This window comes from Seriola dumerili, unplaced genomic scaffold (assembly GCF_002260705.1).
Source record: "Seriola dumerili isolate Sdu_G_001 unplaced genomic scaffold, Sdu_1.0 BDQW01000044.1, whole genome shotgun sequence".
NCBI lineage: Eukaryota > Metazoa > Chordata > Actinopteri > Carangiformes > Carangidae > Seriola > Seriola dumerili.
Window position 1 is genome coordinate 3,849,873 of NW_019174299.1, and position 18,548 is coordinate 3,868,420.

General features: G+C 41.2%; 1 protein-coding gene across 2 annotated transcripts in view; it reads left to right on the forward strand.

Moving 5' to 3' along the window:
• Positions 1-18,548, forward strand: part of LOC111217752 (speckle-type POZ protein-like) — a 90,448-nt gene that overhangs the window by 22,364 nt on the left and 49,536 nt on the right. For both annotated transcript variants that reach the window (XM_022739734.1, XM_022739735.1), the window contains exon 2: positions 64-199. The gene's annotated coding sequence lies outside the window, so the exon portion shown is untranslated. The remainder of the gene's footprint in view (positions 1-63; positions 200-18,548) is intronic.

Here is an 18,548-nt window from a genome sequence, read left to right on the forward strand (position 1 = left end):
CACACCCACGCTCGCTCTCACAACTACAGTCTTGTTGATTCTTTCCGCTGTTTGCGTTTGCAGCTTGCCAAGGAGCTCAGGCTCGGGATAGACACGCAGCACTGACACACCTACAGACAGAGGGACCTGACGGACAGAGTCCAGCTGGCTAGTCATGGCAGCAGCAAGCGGAACAGATGTGCGAGGGACTTTGATCTAGGTGAGTACCAAATAGGGTGAGGATCTTGGGGTAGGGAGAGGGGGGCATTGGTCTGTACTAATATTGAGAAATGGCAAGCATACTGTGGAGGAGTGGGGGGGGGGTGGGGGGGTGAAAACAGTGGTTGTTAGAAGCAGTTTCAACTCATGATGTGTGTTTAATTTTACCAACAAACATTAAAATATATGAAATTTTAGTTTTCTTGAAAATGTTTGAAACCATATTATCACAACTCAAGGCCACAAAGACCTGTTGAATAAAGTAGGTGTTCTATGTCTTAAACAAACTTTTAACTACTTATAAATATTGCTGTCTTCCTGGTGCCATGTGCTCTGCACTGATTTGTCAGGCCACATATACAGACAATACCATTATAGGTCTAAAGTAAATTTGTTGAAATTTTGTATTCTTTTGAAACTTTAATGGAATTCATTGTCTTTGATAGTCTACCATGATAAGTTTTCTAGACAGAATTTGCTCTGGAAGACATGATGCTGAAAAAAATGAGTCAGCAAGTTATAATTTTAGTCATTTTATTTCAAGCTCAAGCTACATGTTGTTTTGCTTTTTGAGTAAACCAATACCTATGATATTCTCAGATGGCTAGCATGGAGCCAAGCAGTGGGTAAGAGGAACTGGACGGTTAAGAAATAAGGTAGATGGTTTGAAAACACAAACCTTTGAAAAGAATTAAGGTGACAGAAGATCTAAAGGCTACCAGTGGAGGAATACCAAGTAGCAAGAGAAGAGAGGATGCAGCAGACACTTGATCATATAAATTGCAGTTGACTAAGTAAGTTCCAGGTAGTATTCAGTCGTCATTTAAAGGTCGAAATTGCACATAGTTATAATGAAAAACGAAAAATTGAGAAAAGTGGAAGGAGATCAGGTTTTTAGATGGGGAAATGAGGACTGAGGCACAGAGTATGCACTAACATGAGAGGCCAAAGTAAAAGAAAAACAATAAAATATATGCTTCAGGGGGAATTATGAGGGCCTGTGTGTTTCATGCCTCACCTCAAAAACTTCCCTGTGTTAATTAGGTAATGTGAAACTAGCAAAACAGCAAGACGGCCATAAAGCAAGAACAAATAGAGTGTAAAACAGCACACTCTATTCAGTTAGAGGCCATAAGACACGCATTATTGTGTGTGCTGAGACGAGAAAATAATACATGATAGATGCATTATTGATGTGACATAATAACCTGCTGGTGTGTACGGGTTTTGTTTGCTGTTTGTTTGGTTTAAACTTAAAGCACACCGTTTGTGCAAATGAGAAATTTCAGGACACGTTTCAAATCTATTCTCCGCGTTCCCACGTTTGGATTGTGATTTACCTTCATATATTCAAAGTGAAACTAACATTTCACTTTGGCAGGGTCTTCCAACGTCAGTGTTGCTGTATATAGCCATGAAAATTAAATCTGTGTGTAGGATTTGTTGAGAAATGCTGGAATATTTTAATCACCTCCCATTCTATATTATCATGCAGACAGAGCATCATGCAGCATCAACATGAATATGGTTTTGCAGATGTGTGTGAGGCAGTGTGTGTGATATTGGATTTTCTGGTTGCGACTTAATTTCTGTTCTCCTGGGAAACTCAAAATAGTTTCAGTATTGAAAATGATGAAAACTCGTGTGAGTTTTGTTTTTGTGCAAGTCGAGATGTGTGTGTATCGTGTGTGTATGCCTGTATACGTGAGTGAAAGACAGTCCTCTTTGACCCTGCAGTTACAGCCAATTTGCTGTGATCACAGTGACAAGTGTCTCCGTATGGATACTTAGTAATTAGCTACGAGGAGATGGAGAAAGGTTGAGGTTGGTCGGGCATTAGAGGACCTGTCAGAGGGCCCCACTCATCTTTCCCCCTCCAAAATCTGTCAGGAGGCTTGTCTGGGGCCTGCCCCCCCCCCTCCCTCAGTCCCCTCCCTCAGTCCCCTCCCTCACACTTGGCTGCTCCAGTTAATTGAAGCCACTTCAGATCAGTCAGAGGAGCGGGATCTGCGCGCCTGAGCAGACCACGCCGCTCACCTGAACTGTCAGTCAACGCTGCCAGCTGCCTGCCACACACTCCCACATCCCAACACACCGTCTTCACACTTACCAGCACCAGGACACAGCAGGGATCGCTTTATGTTCTTGCTTAATGGCCGTCTCATTAACACAGGGAAGTTTTTGGGGTGAGGCATGAAACATACAGGCTCTCATAATTTCCCCCTGAAGGATATATTTTATTGTTTTTCTTTTACTTTGGGCTCTTATGTTAGCACACACTCTGTGAATCCCAATGCACAGTATTCGCCCACCCCAGCCCACATCACGAGATCCGCTCCAGTTGTAGTCTAAAGCCGGGTGCGTTTTCTCCAGTCAGTTATGAAGATGTTTATTTAAACCCTTGAACTTTGCGTTTTTTTTTCATCAAGACAGGTGAGAGTAGTGAATTTTTATACTCAGGTGGCATCAAATAACTGATATGCCTGAAAATGTTGACCTCAAGTGAACTGCAAAGCACTTTCTAGGAGTTAGACCTTCATTTACACGAAGTGACCCTGCAATAGTTTTATGGCTGAAAGGAGATGGATGTTGTCATCTGATAGCTGGTACTTACTCGTGCTTGAAAAGCCAAGCATAACAAAATGAACCAAGGGCAAACTTGCACTCAAGATGCAGTGAAATGCCTTTTCAGTACATGGCACATTTATAAACTCCAAAGCTCAGCACAAACAAAGAACCAAGACTGCAAGTCCACAACGCTCAGCTGAAGTGACACGGACTGCAATTGGATTTGTTTGGTCTAATTTTCCTCCCACTTGGCTTTTGTTGATAAATTATGGCTAAATTGAAAGTTGTCCATGGTTATATCATAAAAGCTACCAATGCATAAAAGCAACAAAGAAACAACTTGTCCCCTGATTTGGACCAAAACAAGCTGAGTAAGGTGTTGAAAGTCCATAAATGTGATACCTTCGTTATTCCTGCAGAGAAATGTTCTCTTCCTTTGGCCAAAGCACGACCAGCAAGTCCTTTTACCTAACGGACAAAATAGGTTGTTTGTCAGTGCTTTCCAAAGTGTCTTGTATGACTGTCCCAAAAAGAAGTTGTATGAGGGTTTATGATTTACAAACTCTATGGTTAAGGTCTGGATTAGGAAAAGACTGTGGTCATGTTCAAAAGCAAGCAAGCAGGAGACAGGGTGCAGTGTGGAAGTCACACATGCTTTGCTGCTGAGAGAGGTCAGACATTATTCACATGACTGCAAAAGGTTGTTTGCTACAAGCGTGAACTTGTGTAGGTAGCTTTAGTAATTAGAACAAATCACTGCTGTCATCTTGTGGAGAGGAAAATCTCATAGGACGGTTCCCCTGGAAATATGGCAAGTGGCTCAGTGTCGTGCTCAATGACACATTAAGCAGAGAAGATGTTTACACCTATACTGTAGGTCCACCAGTGTGAGGGATTGGCACCGCAAGAGCCTGCTGCCATAAATTGTGTAACATGGCAGTCTGACATCCTGCAGGAATTCTGCAGAGTTAAATAGTTTACACTTAAATACTGTTCCCTTCTCTTAGTTCCGCCGTGCTTCCTCCAATAACACCGAACACCGGGAATATATGAAGTAGAACCACAGGGAATAGATCTTTTTGAGACAACCCACTCGGGAGTGAGCGTCTAAAATGAGAAGTGGAGCTGGTGTATTGTTTGAAATGCCAAGCTTCTCCTCATTCCGTGTGCATCCTTGTGCGAGCCTTTAGTTGTAGCTCAGTCAGCTGACATTTAATGCTCAGCCATTACATACTCTGCTGCTGCTTTAGTATAGGCCTGGTTGTTACTGGCATGAATATAAACAGACAGATGTGACAGCTGGCCAGCCATATGTGACAAGCCTTTTAGATCTTTATGCCTTAATTATTCCCTCCCTTGGGACCAATATTGACATTTTAGGTCTTAACACTCAGACCTTATAAACTGCCAGCCTCCAGTTGGCATTATCTGTCTCTTGGCAACCTCCAAGCAGACACCAAAGGTGCTTGATAACTGCTCACAGCTAAATTTGTGTCTGTCAGCTGTGGTGAAATGGGTCCCTTCAAATTTATAATAGTGTTGTAAAAATCATTATCTGTATATCATGTCTGTTGTTGACTGATAAGTAGCTCTGTCAAAGGTTTCTTCTGTTTTTTTTGTAATGAAGTTTTTATGGGAGTTTTCGCTGATTTTCAGAGGTTCTGAGGTTGGAAGGCATCATTTTAATTTATTTTTGTTGCGTGGGTGTCCAGAAACCCTCTGAGACTCACTGTGATTAGAGGCTATACAAATAAAATTGACTTGATTAATAACTGGAAGTTGTATAATTTTGAACACTGTATGATTGAAGTGTGTGTTTTTTTCTCATTTAGATGATGTCACATCACAGGAGAGCACATTTATAGTTTCCTCAATGAGCTATGCCTTTGTAAGATTTTGAAAGAAAACACATCGAGGCGTTTTATTTATCACAGCGTTGTATAAGTGGTGCTAACATGAGTGTTATCCTCTCTATGAACCTTTCTCTCTCTGTCTGTCTCACCTGGGTCGTCCCACACACACATTTTCATTTCTCTTATTATCCCAGGTTCTAATTTCAGTTGCTGCGGCAACCCTGCGGCTCTCTCCTCTTATGCCTCCTCCCTCATCTCTCTGAGCTCCTTGTTAAGTGTGGTGGAGCTGGTTAATGATTGTGTTTTATTTATATTTTTCCTCTGGTAGAGTTCCTTTTTGATGGGCCACACACGTCTTGACTCTCGACTAAGTCTTGCCTTTCTTCCCACTGTATCTTCATTTTCTTTCTTTCCTCCTTGTTTGCTCTCTTTCCCGCGCTGCCTCCTTCCTTTGTTTTCCCTCCCGTTCTTGTTTTGTTGCACTCAGCCTTTGTGTTTTCTTGCTTTTCTCATGACACTGCAGACTGCCGCTGTTTGCCGTCAGTCGTGCAGTAAATTGTGGTCATTCAAGGACACTAGGTGGACCATCACTGCTTATCCATTGGTGTACTTGGATGTAAATTAGTTTGCATTGTGTCAGTGTGCCTTGTCTGATTATTTGCTTTTATGCAGATCAAGTTTAAATGGAGTTCAGCCAAACTCTTGCTTTCATTGTAAAATTTCAGTGAAACACACGACTAAATAAAAATACACATTTGTTGCATGATACTGCTCTTTTCAGATATCCAATAACGCACCTCTTTTTCATTTCTATTTCATTACAATTCCACTATACTTACTTTCCAGCCATAGAGTTCACTTATTATACTATAACTGTAATGCTTGGTACAGATTTAGACATTCATTAAAATGCTGCTGTTTTACTATCTGTCCTAATTTATTATTAAATGCCAAATTGCTTCAGTGTTTGTTTGTTCACTGAAAACAGATGAGCACAAATTACTTCAACTCAAATTTAGGAGATTAAATGGATGTTAATGTTTTGTTCTATTTTTCTACAACAGGTGCCTCCCTGAAAGGTTTTCTGTGAGATGTTGACTTTCACAGCATTGAAAATGTGTTATTGTAAATATCAAAACTTGTGTATTGCCTCATTTCCCTGTCCTCCTCACTACCTCTATCTTTTTGTCTCTGCACATAAATCATCCCATAACGTCTCTCAAACTGTTATCTGTAGATATCGTAATGGCATCAAATGACCACACCTGCATGTCACAGACACAACTTCATAGCGGTATTCTGTGAATGGCTGAAGAAAATAGCTCGTCCTGTTCTTCAAGACAAGTCCAGCTTGCTTTTGTAAAGTTACAGACACTGGACTTTGTTTTGACAACTGTCTTCCTTGTTTGCTTTGCATTCTCAGTTTCCATCTGTCAGGACATTCCTTGCTTTCTTTCTGTCTTGATCTTTTTTTTCATTGGTCTTATTATTCTGTGAACAAAACCTGTTTTTGTTTGTGTTCGGATACATCAGTGTAAGAAAAAAGCAGGTCCCATCACCGTCTCCTTTTGTGCTTGTTTGCCTTCCTGCCTTTCTCCCTTCTTTCTCATTGTACCACCCCTTTATTACAAACTCATACTATCTTTATGTGTTTATGGCGTCTTTATATTTTCCACATGGCCTAAGATGAATGCTGTCTGGCTTCCCACTGTTGGGTTTTTTCTCCTCTCTTTCTTTTTCTGTTTATCTGCATCTGTCCCTTCTGTCCATCACTGCCTGTCGTTGCCACCATCTTGGCATCTGCCGGAGCACAGAAAGTCTATCTGGTGCTTTTGACTGGCTGTTCAGAGACCGGGGTGTGCCTGGCTGACTTAAATGGCTTCATTAGAGTGATAATCTCCGGAGGGGTCTCCACCAAAGGGAGCCCAATGTGACTGATTTGTCAGAGCCGTTTAGACAAAAACGTGTGGAATAGTTAACATGAGTAATTTCAAACGGCAGAATAGGAGACGCTGGGCTTTTAGGGCTAAAAGTTTGATAGTGGCAGGAGTGCTCTCAGAGATAGTGACAGAGAGGGGGATGAATTAAGAAGGCTTGGATTCGGAGCGTAACTGTTGGTTACGGTCCCAGATTTGCTGTGGCAATCTGAAATGTCACTGTGTGTATGTGTGTGTGTGTGTGTGTTTGTGGTAGTATAGCAGTTTTATCTGCCTGGCATTTCCTGCTTTCAGAAGCGACTACAGCAGCAGACACCATCTGATGACCCTCCAAAAGGCTGTGCGCCGCAAAGAATATTGAGGGGAACACATATAACCTTAACATGAATTAGGAAGGCATGGATTTGGAGGATGACAGACAGGGTTTCGCCACCTTTACTAACACCAGCAGGTATTTCGTGGGTGTTATCTTAATAGTGTCGTGGAGGTTTGGATTTGATTCCTCCATGCTGGCTTTTCTGAGAGCCCCTGTGTGCAGGTAATGAACTGATCTCAAATCAGACTGCTGGCTGATTAATGCAGATGATATGACACATTCATAGTCGTCTGGCATCAGCTTGTGGCTGCAACATTGCAGTCTTCTCCACTTCAGTCCTGTAAGGATGGAGGTTGGCATTTAGGTGCCAGCAGCTAAACAGAGACGTACGACTGCAGGCACTCAACACCCACCACTATCTCAACTGGGTTCCTCTGGGAGTGAATATTGAAAATGTCACCTGAAAATTATATGTAAATATTGAAACTATCAAAATTGTAGCATATTTAATGCCATATACTTCCTAAAATGGAAATTCCATACAGATATAACATGAAAAACATATAGTAGTGTCATTGAAACCACATTAACGTACCATACACCACACAACTGGAATATACTTTCACTTTTAATTTATGCATGATTAGCTAAAAGTGGGAGAAAACACTGTGAGCAGTGGGCACAGGCAAAATTTAACAATGTTTTTATTTTAAAAGTTGTTTTTTTTTCTACTTGTAGTGTCACCTGACCAGCAGTATTTTTCTGTGCTTAGTCTCCTTGGTATTTCTGGGTTTTTCTTTTTTTTTTTTTTTTTTTAATTATTATCAAAACTCTGGTTTGACACTTTTCAGGGTGAGATGGCTCATTTACAACCCTCGCTGTATAATGTATGTGCTCTTTAATGTATAGATAACAGTGCATAAAAGGTGAAGAGATCACTTTTGGCTTTAAAAGAAAATCCATCTTTTATGAATTTAATGGAGAGCATTTAAAATTCTCACTGAATATCAATGAATGTGCGTGTGAGTGTGTATATGTGTGTAAATGTGGTAATTGGGAGGCAGAGTGACGTCAGGGCACACACAGGAGTAACCCTTGTCGTACCGAGTGTAACCGATGGATATAACTGAACTTATTAGCGCGGCTACCTTTCCTCTCCCTTCCTCTCACTGAAAAGAGCAACAGTAAAGCAATAAGACAGAGAGCACCGTGTGCACCTGTCTCCCTGTCTCCAAATCTCCTCAGTGGTCTGTGAGACTCTCCCACACAGTATGAGTATTTATGTGAGTTCTTTATCTGTGGTGAATGAGAGAAGCAGGATAGGACTGAAAACCCTTCTGATAAAATGAATTCCCTGCTTGACAAATTATGGAATAAATAGTGAGATAGACGCGTTCACTCATTAGATTAAATCTAGAATGGCATTGGGTTTGTAACCATTAGCTAGTGCGTTACATCATTGCTAAGTACGTGTCTTTGTTTTCGTCTCTGGGTGTTATGAAATGTGGCCTCACATCAGTAGACACCAAAGGAGAAAAACATCTTGCCTTGCATTTATGTGTTTCTGACGACTTCACACTTCTCTTGTTGACGTGTACTCTGAGTTTCTGCATTCAGAAAGCCAATTTATACACCTCAGTAGAGCGGATGGAAACACACCTAATTGCATTTTACATTCTGCAGCATTTCAAACATCACTTTAGAATTTACTTGACTTTTGAGATCCTGTATGTGTGATGTTTTTGTTTTTTTCACTTTTAACATCTAACTACTTCTAAATACTTCTCTGATCTGATGCCCTTGTCGGCCAGACAGCATCATTTGTCTGCACCTACCACAACTGTTTCAAATTACAGTTGAAAAATAAAACAGCTTTATGATGTAACAGTGCTATGGTTTGGTTAAGGTTTGGTTAGGTTTAGGGAAAGATCATGGTTTGGATTGAAATAAGTAACTGAGTTATGGTTGAGTTAGCCTGACCACTTTGTTAAAGTTAGGGAACTTTTCAACAACAAATCATTCAGGAATGATTGTTGTCATGACTTGACTGACTGACGTTTTGTTGACCCATCCGTCCACCTTTGTCGCTCTACGATAACAAGACATGATTTTCTCCCCTGCCCCTGACAGACAGACGACGACTGAACAGTCATAATTCTTCTGGCCGCCTGGGACATGAACGTAAACATATATCATACTGGGGCCCTTCCTAAAATGACTGATTCTGTTTTCTTGAGCGGATGACACAGGACCACCGCTTATGATGACCCTGCGTGAAGGCTCCCTGCCTTAGCTGTTACTGCTCAACGGACTCAGATGTGAACTTCTCCAGTGAGAGGGACATTAAATGTGACATCTGGTAAGAAGCAGGAATAATGTTCCCTGAGGTGAAGATATGCGCCCCCCCCATGGCACTAGATTACCCTTGATCCCCTTATTTCAACACAGTGATCAGTGATATGACAGTATGACAAGTTAAGTGAACAGTTGATCTTAATTGGCTCCTCTTCAGTGTGTGTGTGTGTGTGTGTGTGTGTGTGTGTGTGTGTGTGTGTGGCTCCACTTGGCTTTTAAGTACTTTATGCTAATAGGCAGACATATCTACTTCACAAAGAGATGTTTGCTTTTCACTGATACTTGGTTCATTGATGTTTTTCCCAGCTCACTCCTCTGTCTCCAGAGACAGACACACATTGGGTATGTGAGAGAACACTGAACAGCTAAATGGACGTTCTGCTACACCTTGTTTTCAATCATGTTTCCTGTTTTTTGAGGATACATTTAAACATTTTTTTATTCTCTGTTTTCTCCTCCACAAACACTGGACTTTAGTGGGATGGATCCACACCGAGTTTACCCTCCCCATTCCTCCTTTTCCCTTTTTTTTTTTTTCTCTTGCCCACATGACTCCTTCCACCTCTGTCTAAGATGACATCTCGCAAATTCAGTGACTTGCACTGCTGCCGGCACTGTTCATCATTATAATTGTTGGAGCGAGGGAAGGGTATGGCGAGGAGAAAATGGATAAAAGTGAGGGGAGGGAGGAAAAACTCAGTGGGTCTGCAATTGCTCCCTTATTTACTCATCCACTACTCTCTATATATTAAACATATTAAAAACTCTGTGGCTTACTCTATTATGAGATTTCGTGCACCAATAATGCAGACTTATTTTGTATTAACACTGTCATCTTAAGAACAACAGGGAGCCATTGAATTATATATTCTATGTTCCTTCGAGAGATGTTTTTATGGCTTTATTGTACATAAATGCTGAAATAGAATTCAGACTGAAATAAAATGGCTGAATGTAAGTAAAGTACACTTTACCAAATAGGGAGCGGTTCTTGACAAAGCACCGTGTAGTGAAATAGTGAAGGGGGGGGGGTTAAGATTGTCCCTTGCTGAAATGAGCCTAGTAGGTATCTGAGGACAGACAGAAAGCAGTTTTACCTAAGGCTACACTTGTGTGCCAAAGCAAGCTGACATGATTTCAAACTGTAATTAAAATGGAAAACAGGAGGAGTAGTACCAGGAGGAGGAGGAGAAGGAGGAGGAGGTTGTCGGTGGCCAGGGTCTGACATGGTCTTAACCTTTATGTGTAGAATTCTAATAATGTCATGATGTACTTTTGAACATTGGATTGATTTTTTTTTTTGTGTGTCTGTGTTAAATGTCATCACAACTACAAGTTGTGGTTCCTTGACAGGAAAATATTAGACTGGCTTGCATTGTAGTTACTGATAGTTTGTTAAGCTTTTGTATCAAGAACAAAGGTGGTGTGCCTCATCAAAGATTCATCACTCCTCGTGGTTCACACAGTGCAGCATTAGGAGGTTGGTTAAGCTTGATATCTCTTTCTTTATCTTGTCACATGCTGAAATCTGATCACAGTGCCACGTATTCTACTCTATGGAGAACTTCCTGTGAGTACACATACTATATTTCTGTTTGTACATTTTTTGCTGAAGTAACTGATATTTAATTAAATGTGTTTTAAGTGGCATCCTGTAGTCAGATTGACTTGTTTTCTAAGCCTACACTCATGGATCAGGTATCTCATTTTGCGTCACGCTCTGGTCCATAAAAGCTGAAACCTGTTAGCATATAAAAGTATTGACTGAGTGCATATATGATGTCCAACACCCAGTGTGAAAAGAGAAGGATCAGAAGAGATTAGACAAGTGGAGGGGATAAAGATAGAGCTAAAGACAGGCTTTGTTTTTGGACCCCTTATGAGCCGGGGCTCCTGCTAATTACCAAGCTCTCTGGTCCTTGCTAAATGTGTTTGAAATCCACTGGATGCAGATAATTGAGCTGGAAATGTGTTACATGACAAAGTCACGCTGAAGGACAACCACTAAAAAAGGCCTCCTCTCCACCCCCCACCCCCCCTTGTTTTTTCTGTCAGGCACACTTTTGAAATAAAACTCCCCCAAATGATTCATTCCATGGCATTTGTCTTTGTTGTTTGTTGAGATTGAAGCTTAGGGGATGTTTGAGGCACCTATTGTGATAAGCTATAGTCAAAACAGAGACAGGCCAATGGCGTATGTGTCAGACAGGCCTGTGTTTTCTTGTTGCAGAAATAATTGCTTTTAGCCTTCAGTTCAGGGATGTGAGCTTCTAAAAATCCCTCACACATCATCATAGCAAAGTAGAAAAATGTTCTCTAGCTACGGGCTGGATGTTTCTGTCCATGCATCTAAGATTTCTCTCAGCTAAGCAGTGGCTCGCACTTAAAATTTTGTATAGCCTAAATCTCAAATTGATTTCAGCGCCTCATATGAAAATTGATTTACTGGCTTGGATACATAGATCCTGGGCAGAGATGGGCCTCCCCTGAGAATGTTGGAGTAAAGTGAAAACAAGGTGAAGAGAGACTCCCTGTCATTCTATTTGCATTTTAATTATAAATTGCATCATTGCACCGAGCGCGGTAACAAAACAAAGCCCTCTCCCTCCATTCACTCCTCCCTTTTGCTTCAGGCTCAGCTCACTTCATGAGAATGAAACCTCATGCAGAGAGCCTCTGCAGGGCGGAAAATAAACAGCGAGGGTAACGCGTAAGAGCACATCCAATACAGTCATGTGGATGAAGGTGAAAGGAGCGATTATGCAGAAATTCTCCATCATCTTAGTTCGGGGAAAGGAAGAGATATATCGTCAAAAAAGATTTTTTATTTTGACATTCAGGCAGACTTTGCTGTGTTTTAGTGGATTTCTGTGCTGGAGGAGAAGACCCAGAGTGAGACAGAGCTGTGGGTTTGCTGCAGCCGGTATCATTTTGTCATTTAGAAAGCACCTCTCTGTAGTTATCTTGGCTACATGGGCTCACTGGTTTGATGTCTGCCTCAGAGTATATAATTTTTATTTCTTCAAGTCTCAAATTTTCACTGTGGATTTGGCTCACTCTGGTGTATGTGTGTGTGTCTGTGCTTGTGTCAAAGTGTAGGTTTTGTCACATAAGTGTCGTGAGTATAGATGGATAATTGATCACATTGGAGCGGAGTGCAAGGACAGATTACAGGAGCGCAGACTGAAGGTCTATACACGTGGGAATTAAAGCTCCACTCTGGATTTTTCACAGGATGGCAGTGTTTATGTACACATATGCATACACGGGGCCTTATTTACAAGCGTTGTGTGTTAATCACATGCAAAACTGTTACCGCTGCCAATATAAGTATAGCAGCAGTGCAGGTTTTTTTTTTTTTTTTTTCGCAGGCCGCTCTTATTGAATAAGTAATATCTGATGTTTCTAGCTGAGTGTGCAAAATATTAGGAGAAGAGTATGCAAATACATTGATTTGCATGTGTAATAGGATTTACCGAGACTGAAAGTCATTGCGGTAACAGTATTTGTGTGTGTAGTGACGTATTTATCAGACAGTCACTAAAAAATTGCAGCTTTCTGGCAAAATATGGGAACTTGAGAGAGACCAGGTGTTAACATTTTGACTTTGGTTTTTACATACAGGTGAATGTTTGAGTTTGGATTTGGGATCGGACCTTTGCACTGAGACACTGAGTTGCACAGCAGCTGGTCAGCTCTGTAACACCACAGCAAAGCAGAGATTTAGGGAAGATCAGAAAGGATGGAGAGATAGAGAGGTAGAAGAAAGGATGATGGCAAGGGGCCAAATGCTGATAAAATTTTCTATTCTTCTGTGTCTTTTGTTGGCATTACATCAGGCTCAAATAGCTTCAAGCCACTGTCGGCCATTGTCTATATGATATATAAATATAAATGATGAATGATGATGTAGTGATGCGATTTTACTCTCATACCACCTTGACTTGACTGTTTACTGTCCGTTATGTGGCATGCAGCTCTGAGTAAATAAGGGATTACAGAGTAATCACATTGTTAATATTTGCAGTGATTATTTATCACTGTTTATTATGGACACGGTTGTTTTTTTTGTTTTTTTTTACTAATCTCAGTGCAACAGTCCATTTGTTCAGTATGTTCATATGTCAGCCGTCTGTCAAAGCGCTGCAGCGTGATCTCTGGGAAATGTAGTCCAAAACATCAGTGCTATGACTGCTTATTGCTAAAGATGACACCAATATTAAGTTAATTGATATTAGCACTCATAGTAGTGATCAGTGCACAGATATTTGCATTATTAATTTTGGTTAAGCCATTTCTCTGTGAGATTTGTTATATTTTAACTGCGCAAATTAGTACGCAATGTTATATCTTCTAAACTAGGAAATGTGATCAAAACAAAGGGCTAAAGCAGTGAGGAAGAAGTGTGGCATCGGCATGGTTGCCTGGTTCTATAGCAATCTTGTGGGTTTAAGAGGGGCAGAGAAAAATGGGACATTTAGATGATGGCTTAAAACGAGCAGAAAAAACAAGACAGAGTTAAAAAAAAAAAAAAAAAAAGGAGAGATAGTGAGAGAAGACACCATCAGTGATATGCAGAGGGATGGTGATGTTGTTTCACTGGGGTTAGCTCCACGGTTCAGGGAGGGCCTCTGTCTCTGCCAGTGCCTCTTAATCCATCACACCTCCTGCGGCCCTGGATCCGACACACTCCAGGGTCCCCCCCCCAACCTGCCGCCGAGCTTGCGCTCAGCCCTGTCATGCATGTGTGCCCGCTTGTCCCAGCGTTCTCTTATCCCTGTTTTCACCCTCTTTTTCTCTCTCTCAGTGAGCGTCAGGGCTATTAGCAGTGCCTCTGGCGACATGGACAGACACTGTTCTACCGCAGATGTTTTCATACATGTTCCACATCCAGCCTCGTTCACATGTGTGTGTCTTTCGTTCACACCTGAGAGACGGTTCTCCTTCCCTTTGCCTGATGTCTCACCTGTGGATGCCTCTCATATAGTTTGGATTTTCCTGCTAATAATGCCAGACACATCTTGGCGCTATATGACCATTTGCTTGTCTGCAGCCAAAACTCTTGAATCTCTCATAACAGACAGTTGGAAACACTTCCTTCATATGATTCCTGTGTATGTGCTTATTTGACAGGAAGTGTACCTCCAGCCAGCTCTGTATAGTTTTTTTTTTTTTTTTTTTTTTTAGAAAAAGGGGGTTAGCTACTTCACTTGATCAGTCTTGCTGATCCCAGAGATACATCTGCACATGCTCCCTGTAAGGTTTCATTGGAGCTGCTGTCTGCCTTTAATGGAATCTGACCTTATAATGAACAGGCTTCATTAACCCTCTGTCAGATTTCTCACCAGAGCTGAGGGGAAGCGGGTGGTGGTGGTGGTGGTGGGGTTGTTAGAAGAGCACAGGGTTGACTCTAAGCTGTGAAAAAGTGAGCTAGCATGTGGGCATTTGATTTACGTTCAGAAATGCGTCATACATACGCTCAAAGCTGCAACACTCTGTCACTTACCCTCAGTTTTTTGGCATGTTTTCAATCGTTGTAGTGTGCCTGTCTAAACTCTGCAGCCCGTCTCTGTGCCTCACTCTTTCACTCGCTGCCTATTGTCGCGCAAAGGTGACCCTCTAAACACTCCAGTATCGCAGCTTTTTTTGCAGCAGTCAAATCATGCAGCTCCACCCCCTGTCCACCTGGTGGTGGTGTCTCAGCACCGTGCCACCCGTTTTCTTCTCCTCCCAGCAGGAAGTGGGTCCCCAAGGGAGAGGCTAGTGGGTGGTTCTGTGTATTTGATGTTTCCCTTTCATTTTGCAAGTTAAAGGGAATTTAGATGGAGACACGTTTGTTGTGTGTGTGTGTGTGCTTGCATGTAGAGTGCGTTTTTGTTTTTTCTTTTTTATAATGAATTTATTTTCTATTTTTGAGAGAATGAGCAATAGCTGTAATGAATTCCTGAAGGCCTTCCATCTCTCTATTCTGTCAGTCTTTACCTCCTCTTTCACAGCAGGCCTGGTCACCTCAAGTCATCGCCATATGGCATTACTTGGGTTTTTGGGGTAAAGTTGACTTTTTTATACTAATCCAGCTTTTGTCTGTGTGCATCTTTACAGTGCTCTTTACAGCATCTTTACATACACCTTTTTGGGATAGCAATGATACAGATCAGACAGGAAACACTGGGAGAGAGAGGGGTATGACATGCAACTAAGGTACCTGGCTGGAACTGAACCGGAAACATTGCGTTCAGTTAGCTGTTGTGTTCCTCTTAACCACCAGACTGCTGGACGCTGAAGAGCGTGTGTAATATTACAGTGAATTGACTCTGTGTAGCCACAGAAATATCGATCTGTGAAAATATTATATTATTGATGTATTATATCAAATCATCAAATCAAGTTTATTTATAAAGCTAATTTAAAACAACCAAAGTGCTGTACAATAAAATACAATGAAAAACAGATAAAATGTGGTGTCTTAACTATCCCATAGTGTGAGACAGGGGACAGTTTGAAGAGGGTAAAAGTGAAAAATATTATATACATGTAGGATGTAACAATTTCAACAATTTCACAAAAAGATCAGTTCAGTTTTATGTCCTCAGAGGTGAAATGGCATGAAGCATGCTAATTGCCAGAGCAGTTAACACAGCTCCAGCAATTTTGCTTCAAATATCTAGAAGTACTTAATATAATAAAGCAATTACAGATACACATTAAGAATAATACATGCCAACATGCCAAATGTCAGTGACAAAATGTTAGCATGTGCTACGAGAATGACTGGCAGTCATTTATTAATGTCTGGCTATGGCCAATCTCTAACATGAAGTGTGCATGTGTGTGAGCAGCCCAAGCACTGTTGCTGAAGACGTTCTTGTTCAAGTTCTGTTTCAAAAGGAAACATTATGGAGGTAGTTAGAGTTAGCTGAACAGCTCTCAACAGAAGACAAGAAGGCAAACAGGCCAACAGAAGGCCAGTAAGTCAGTAACAGTAAGTCCACTCTGCAACGCTGCCACACATGAGTGCCTTAATTGATAAGCCCTGTCCACTATTAGCCAGCTAATAGAGAGAAGGAAAGTGATAATTGTATGAGCGTATTAACATACATGTTGGGACATTTTAATATTAGCAAATTTGCTTGCAGCTTAATACACAGCTGAGTACAGCTTAAAGTACAGATGAGGCTTAGAAGAAATGACAGCTGATCCTCATCTGACACTACACTAAAGATAACAGTGCCATATTGAAACATATTGTGACATACTTAAAATAAACCAGCTAAATATGCATTGTCTTCATAGACAGACTTGTAGGACAAGGCGGCTGTGCAGGCGACATGTGCATCACCAGCTATTCAGATTGTCACGAGCACAGATGGATAAACAAATGAACAGAAATGTGTCCTCCAGTATAAATATGCATTGTAAGCTGTTCACGTTATCAGATTTGCAGATGGAGATAACATATGTGCAGAAATATATGCTACCGCCATGTAAAAATTTACAGATGGAGATAATGTCGCAGCACACGTGTTATTACACCATGAGCGGATGAACTGAGTGCAACATGAGCATGTGCTGTGGTTACTGTATGTAGTGTGGCTGGAACAGCATGGTCAGTATCTGGGCATTTGGCGTCCCACAGCTCTCATCCTGATGCGCCATCACCTCGCTTAGCTGTTGTTTATACAGAGGAAGTTGAATCTATCTGTCTGTTGGATTGTCAGACTCTCCTCCCCGGTGGGGCTGAGGTGTGTGACAGAGAGATGGAGAGAGATCGAGGCTGGACTGGCAGAGTGAGAGCAAACTGTCTCTCTGTAATGAATATAAATGTGCTCCAGGTCTCACTCTCCTCATCTGGCTCCCTTCTCTGAAAGCAGGAATGGGACCTAAGATGTGGGATTGAGGTGCCCCCCACCCCCCACCCATCCACCCCACACCATCCCCCCTTTCCTCCCTCTTTACATACTCGCACACTTGCTGCATTGTATATGGAGAACACACACACACAAACATACAAATGTGTTTCTTTTGTGGTGACTGCTCTGTGGTTTTCAAGGTCCCAGTTCAGCCAAAAGGGCAGGTAGTGAGACTCTGAGCGCAATGAAACTTTATCATTGTGTCAAAGTAACTGTGTTTAAATCAAGTGTTTTATATTTTTTATGATGGAGAATGTGTGATACCATAAAAATTTAGCTCAAACTGTAATTTCTTCTGTTTTACTGGCGATGGTGTGTGCAAATCATGTTTGAAGATGTCACATGACATTTTTCATCAGCGAACAAGTTTTGGTGGCTGTGACAAAGGGACAATGTAAGATACACGTATGTCATATTATTGCTGAAACAATTATCAGCAAATAAACAATCAGTCAGTTGATAAAAAATTCATCACCAACATTTTTGATAATTAATTAATCATTTTAGTCATTTATTAAGTAGAAATGCAGAAAATAAATCTCTAGTTCCAGCTTCTGAAGTGTGTGGATGTGTTGATTTTCTTTGTTTTATATCATTGTATAGTCAAAAAAAAAAACAAACTCAGACTCTGGAATACTGTGATGGTCTTTTTTGTAATCTGGTGTTTTATAGACTAAACATGCAAACTATTAATAAAAACAAATTATATACAGATAATTCCCAACAGAAAAGTCATTAGTTGCAGCCTGATGTCTTACATTAAATCACAATATTGCATCAGTTGTTCTTTGTACAAAGGTGGACTCAGTCTCGAATCTAATGCAATTAAATGAAATAGCTGTGTAATAAATATCATTGTAAAGCTGTTCTGTTGCTGTTTAGACTTGAGGAAAAATGCACGCTCTACTATAATTTAATTCAATATATCAGCAGCCCTAAGAAACTGTTTTGAATCCCAACAAGAAGAACATTACAGGCTTCACAGTGTCGTATCCACTGCGGGGCCTTTGTGTGCATGTATGCGACACGATGGGCTGTCGTCTGCTTCTACAGTTTGCTGTATTTGCTGGAGAAGAGATAATGGCGTACACTGCGTAGAATCTGAACTTTTTTGCTCTCTTTCTGTATTATACGTAAACTTTACCCTCATCAAAATTCCTACTACTTTTTTATCCGCCGTACAAGGTGCTGATGGAGCCCAACTAGCTGCAACGAACACCTCAACTCTTATCTGAAGCATAGCACCTCCGTTACCTCCTTACTTTGTCTTTTAATTGCCTTTGGGGGGTGGATCCGCCGTACAAGGTGCTGATGGAGCCCAACTAGCTGCAACGAACACCTCAACTCTTATCTGAAGCATAGCACCTCCGTTACCTCCTTACTTTGTCTTTTAATTGCCTTTGGGGGGTGG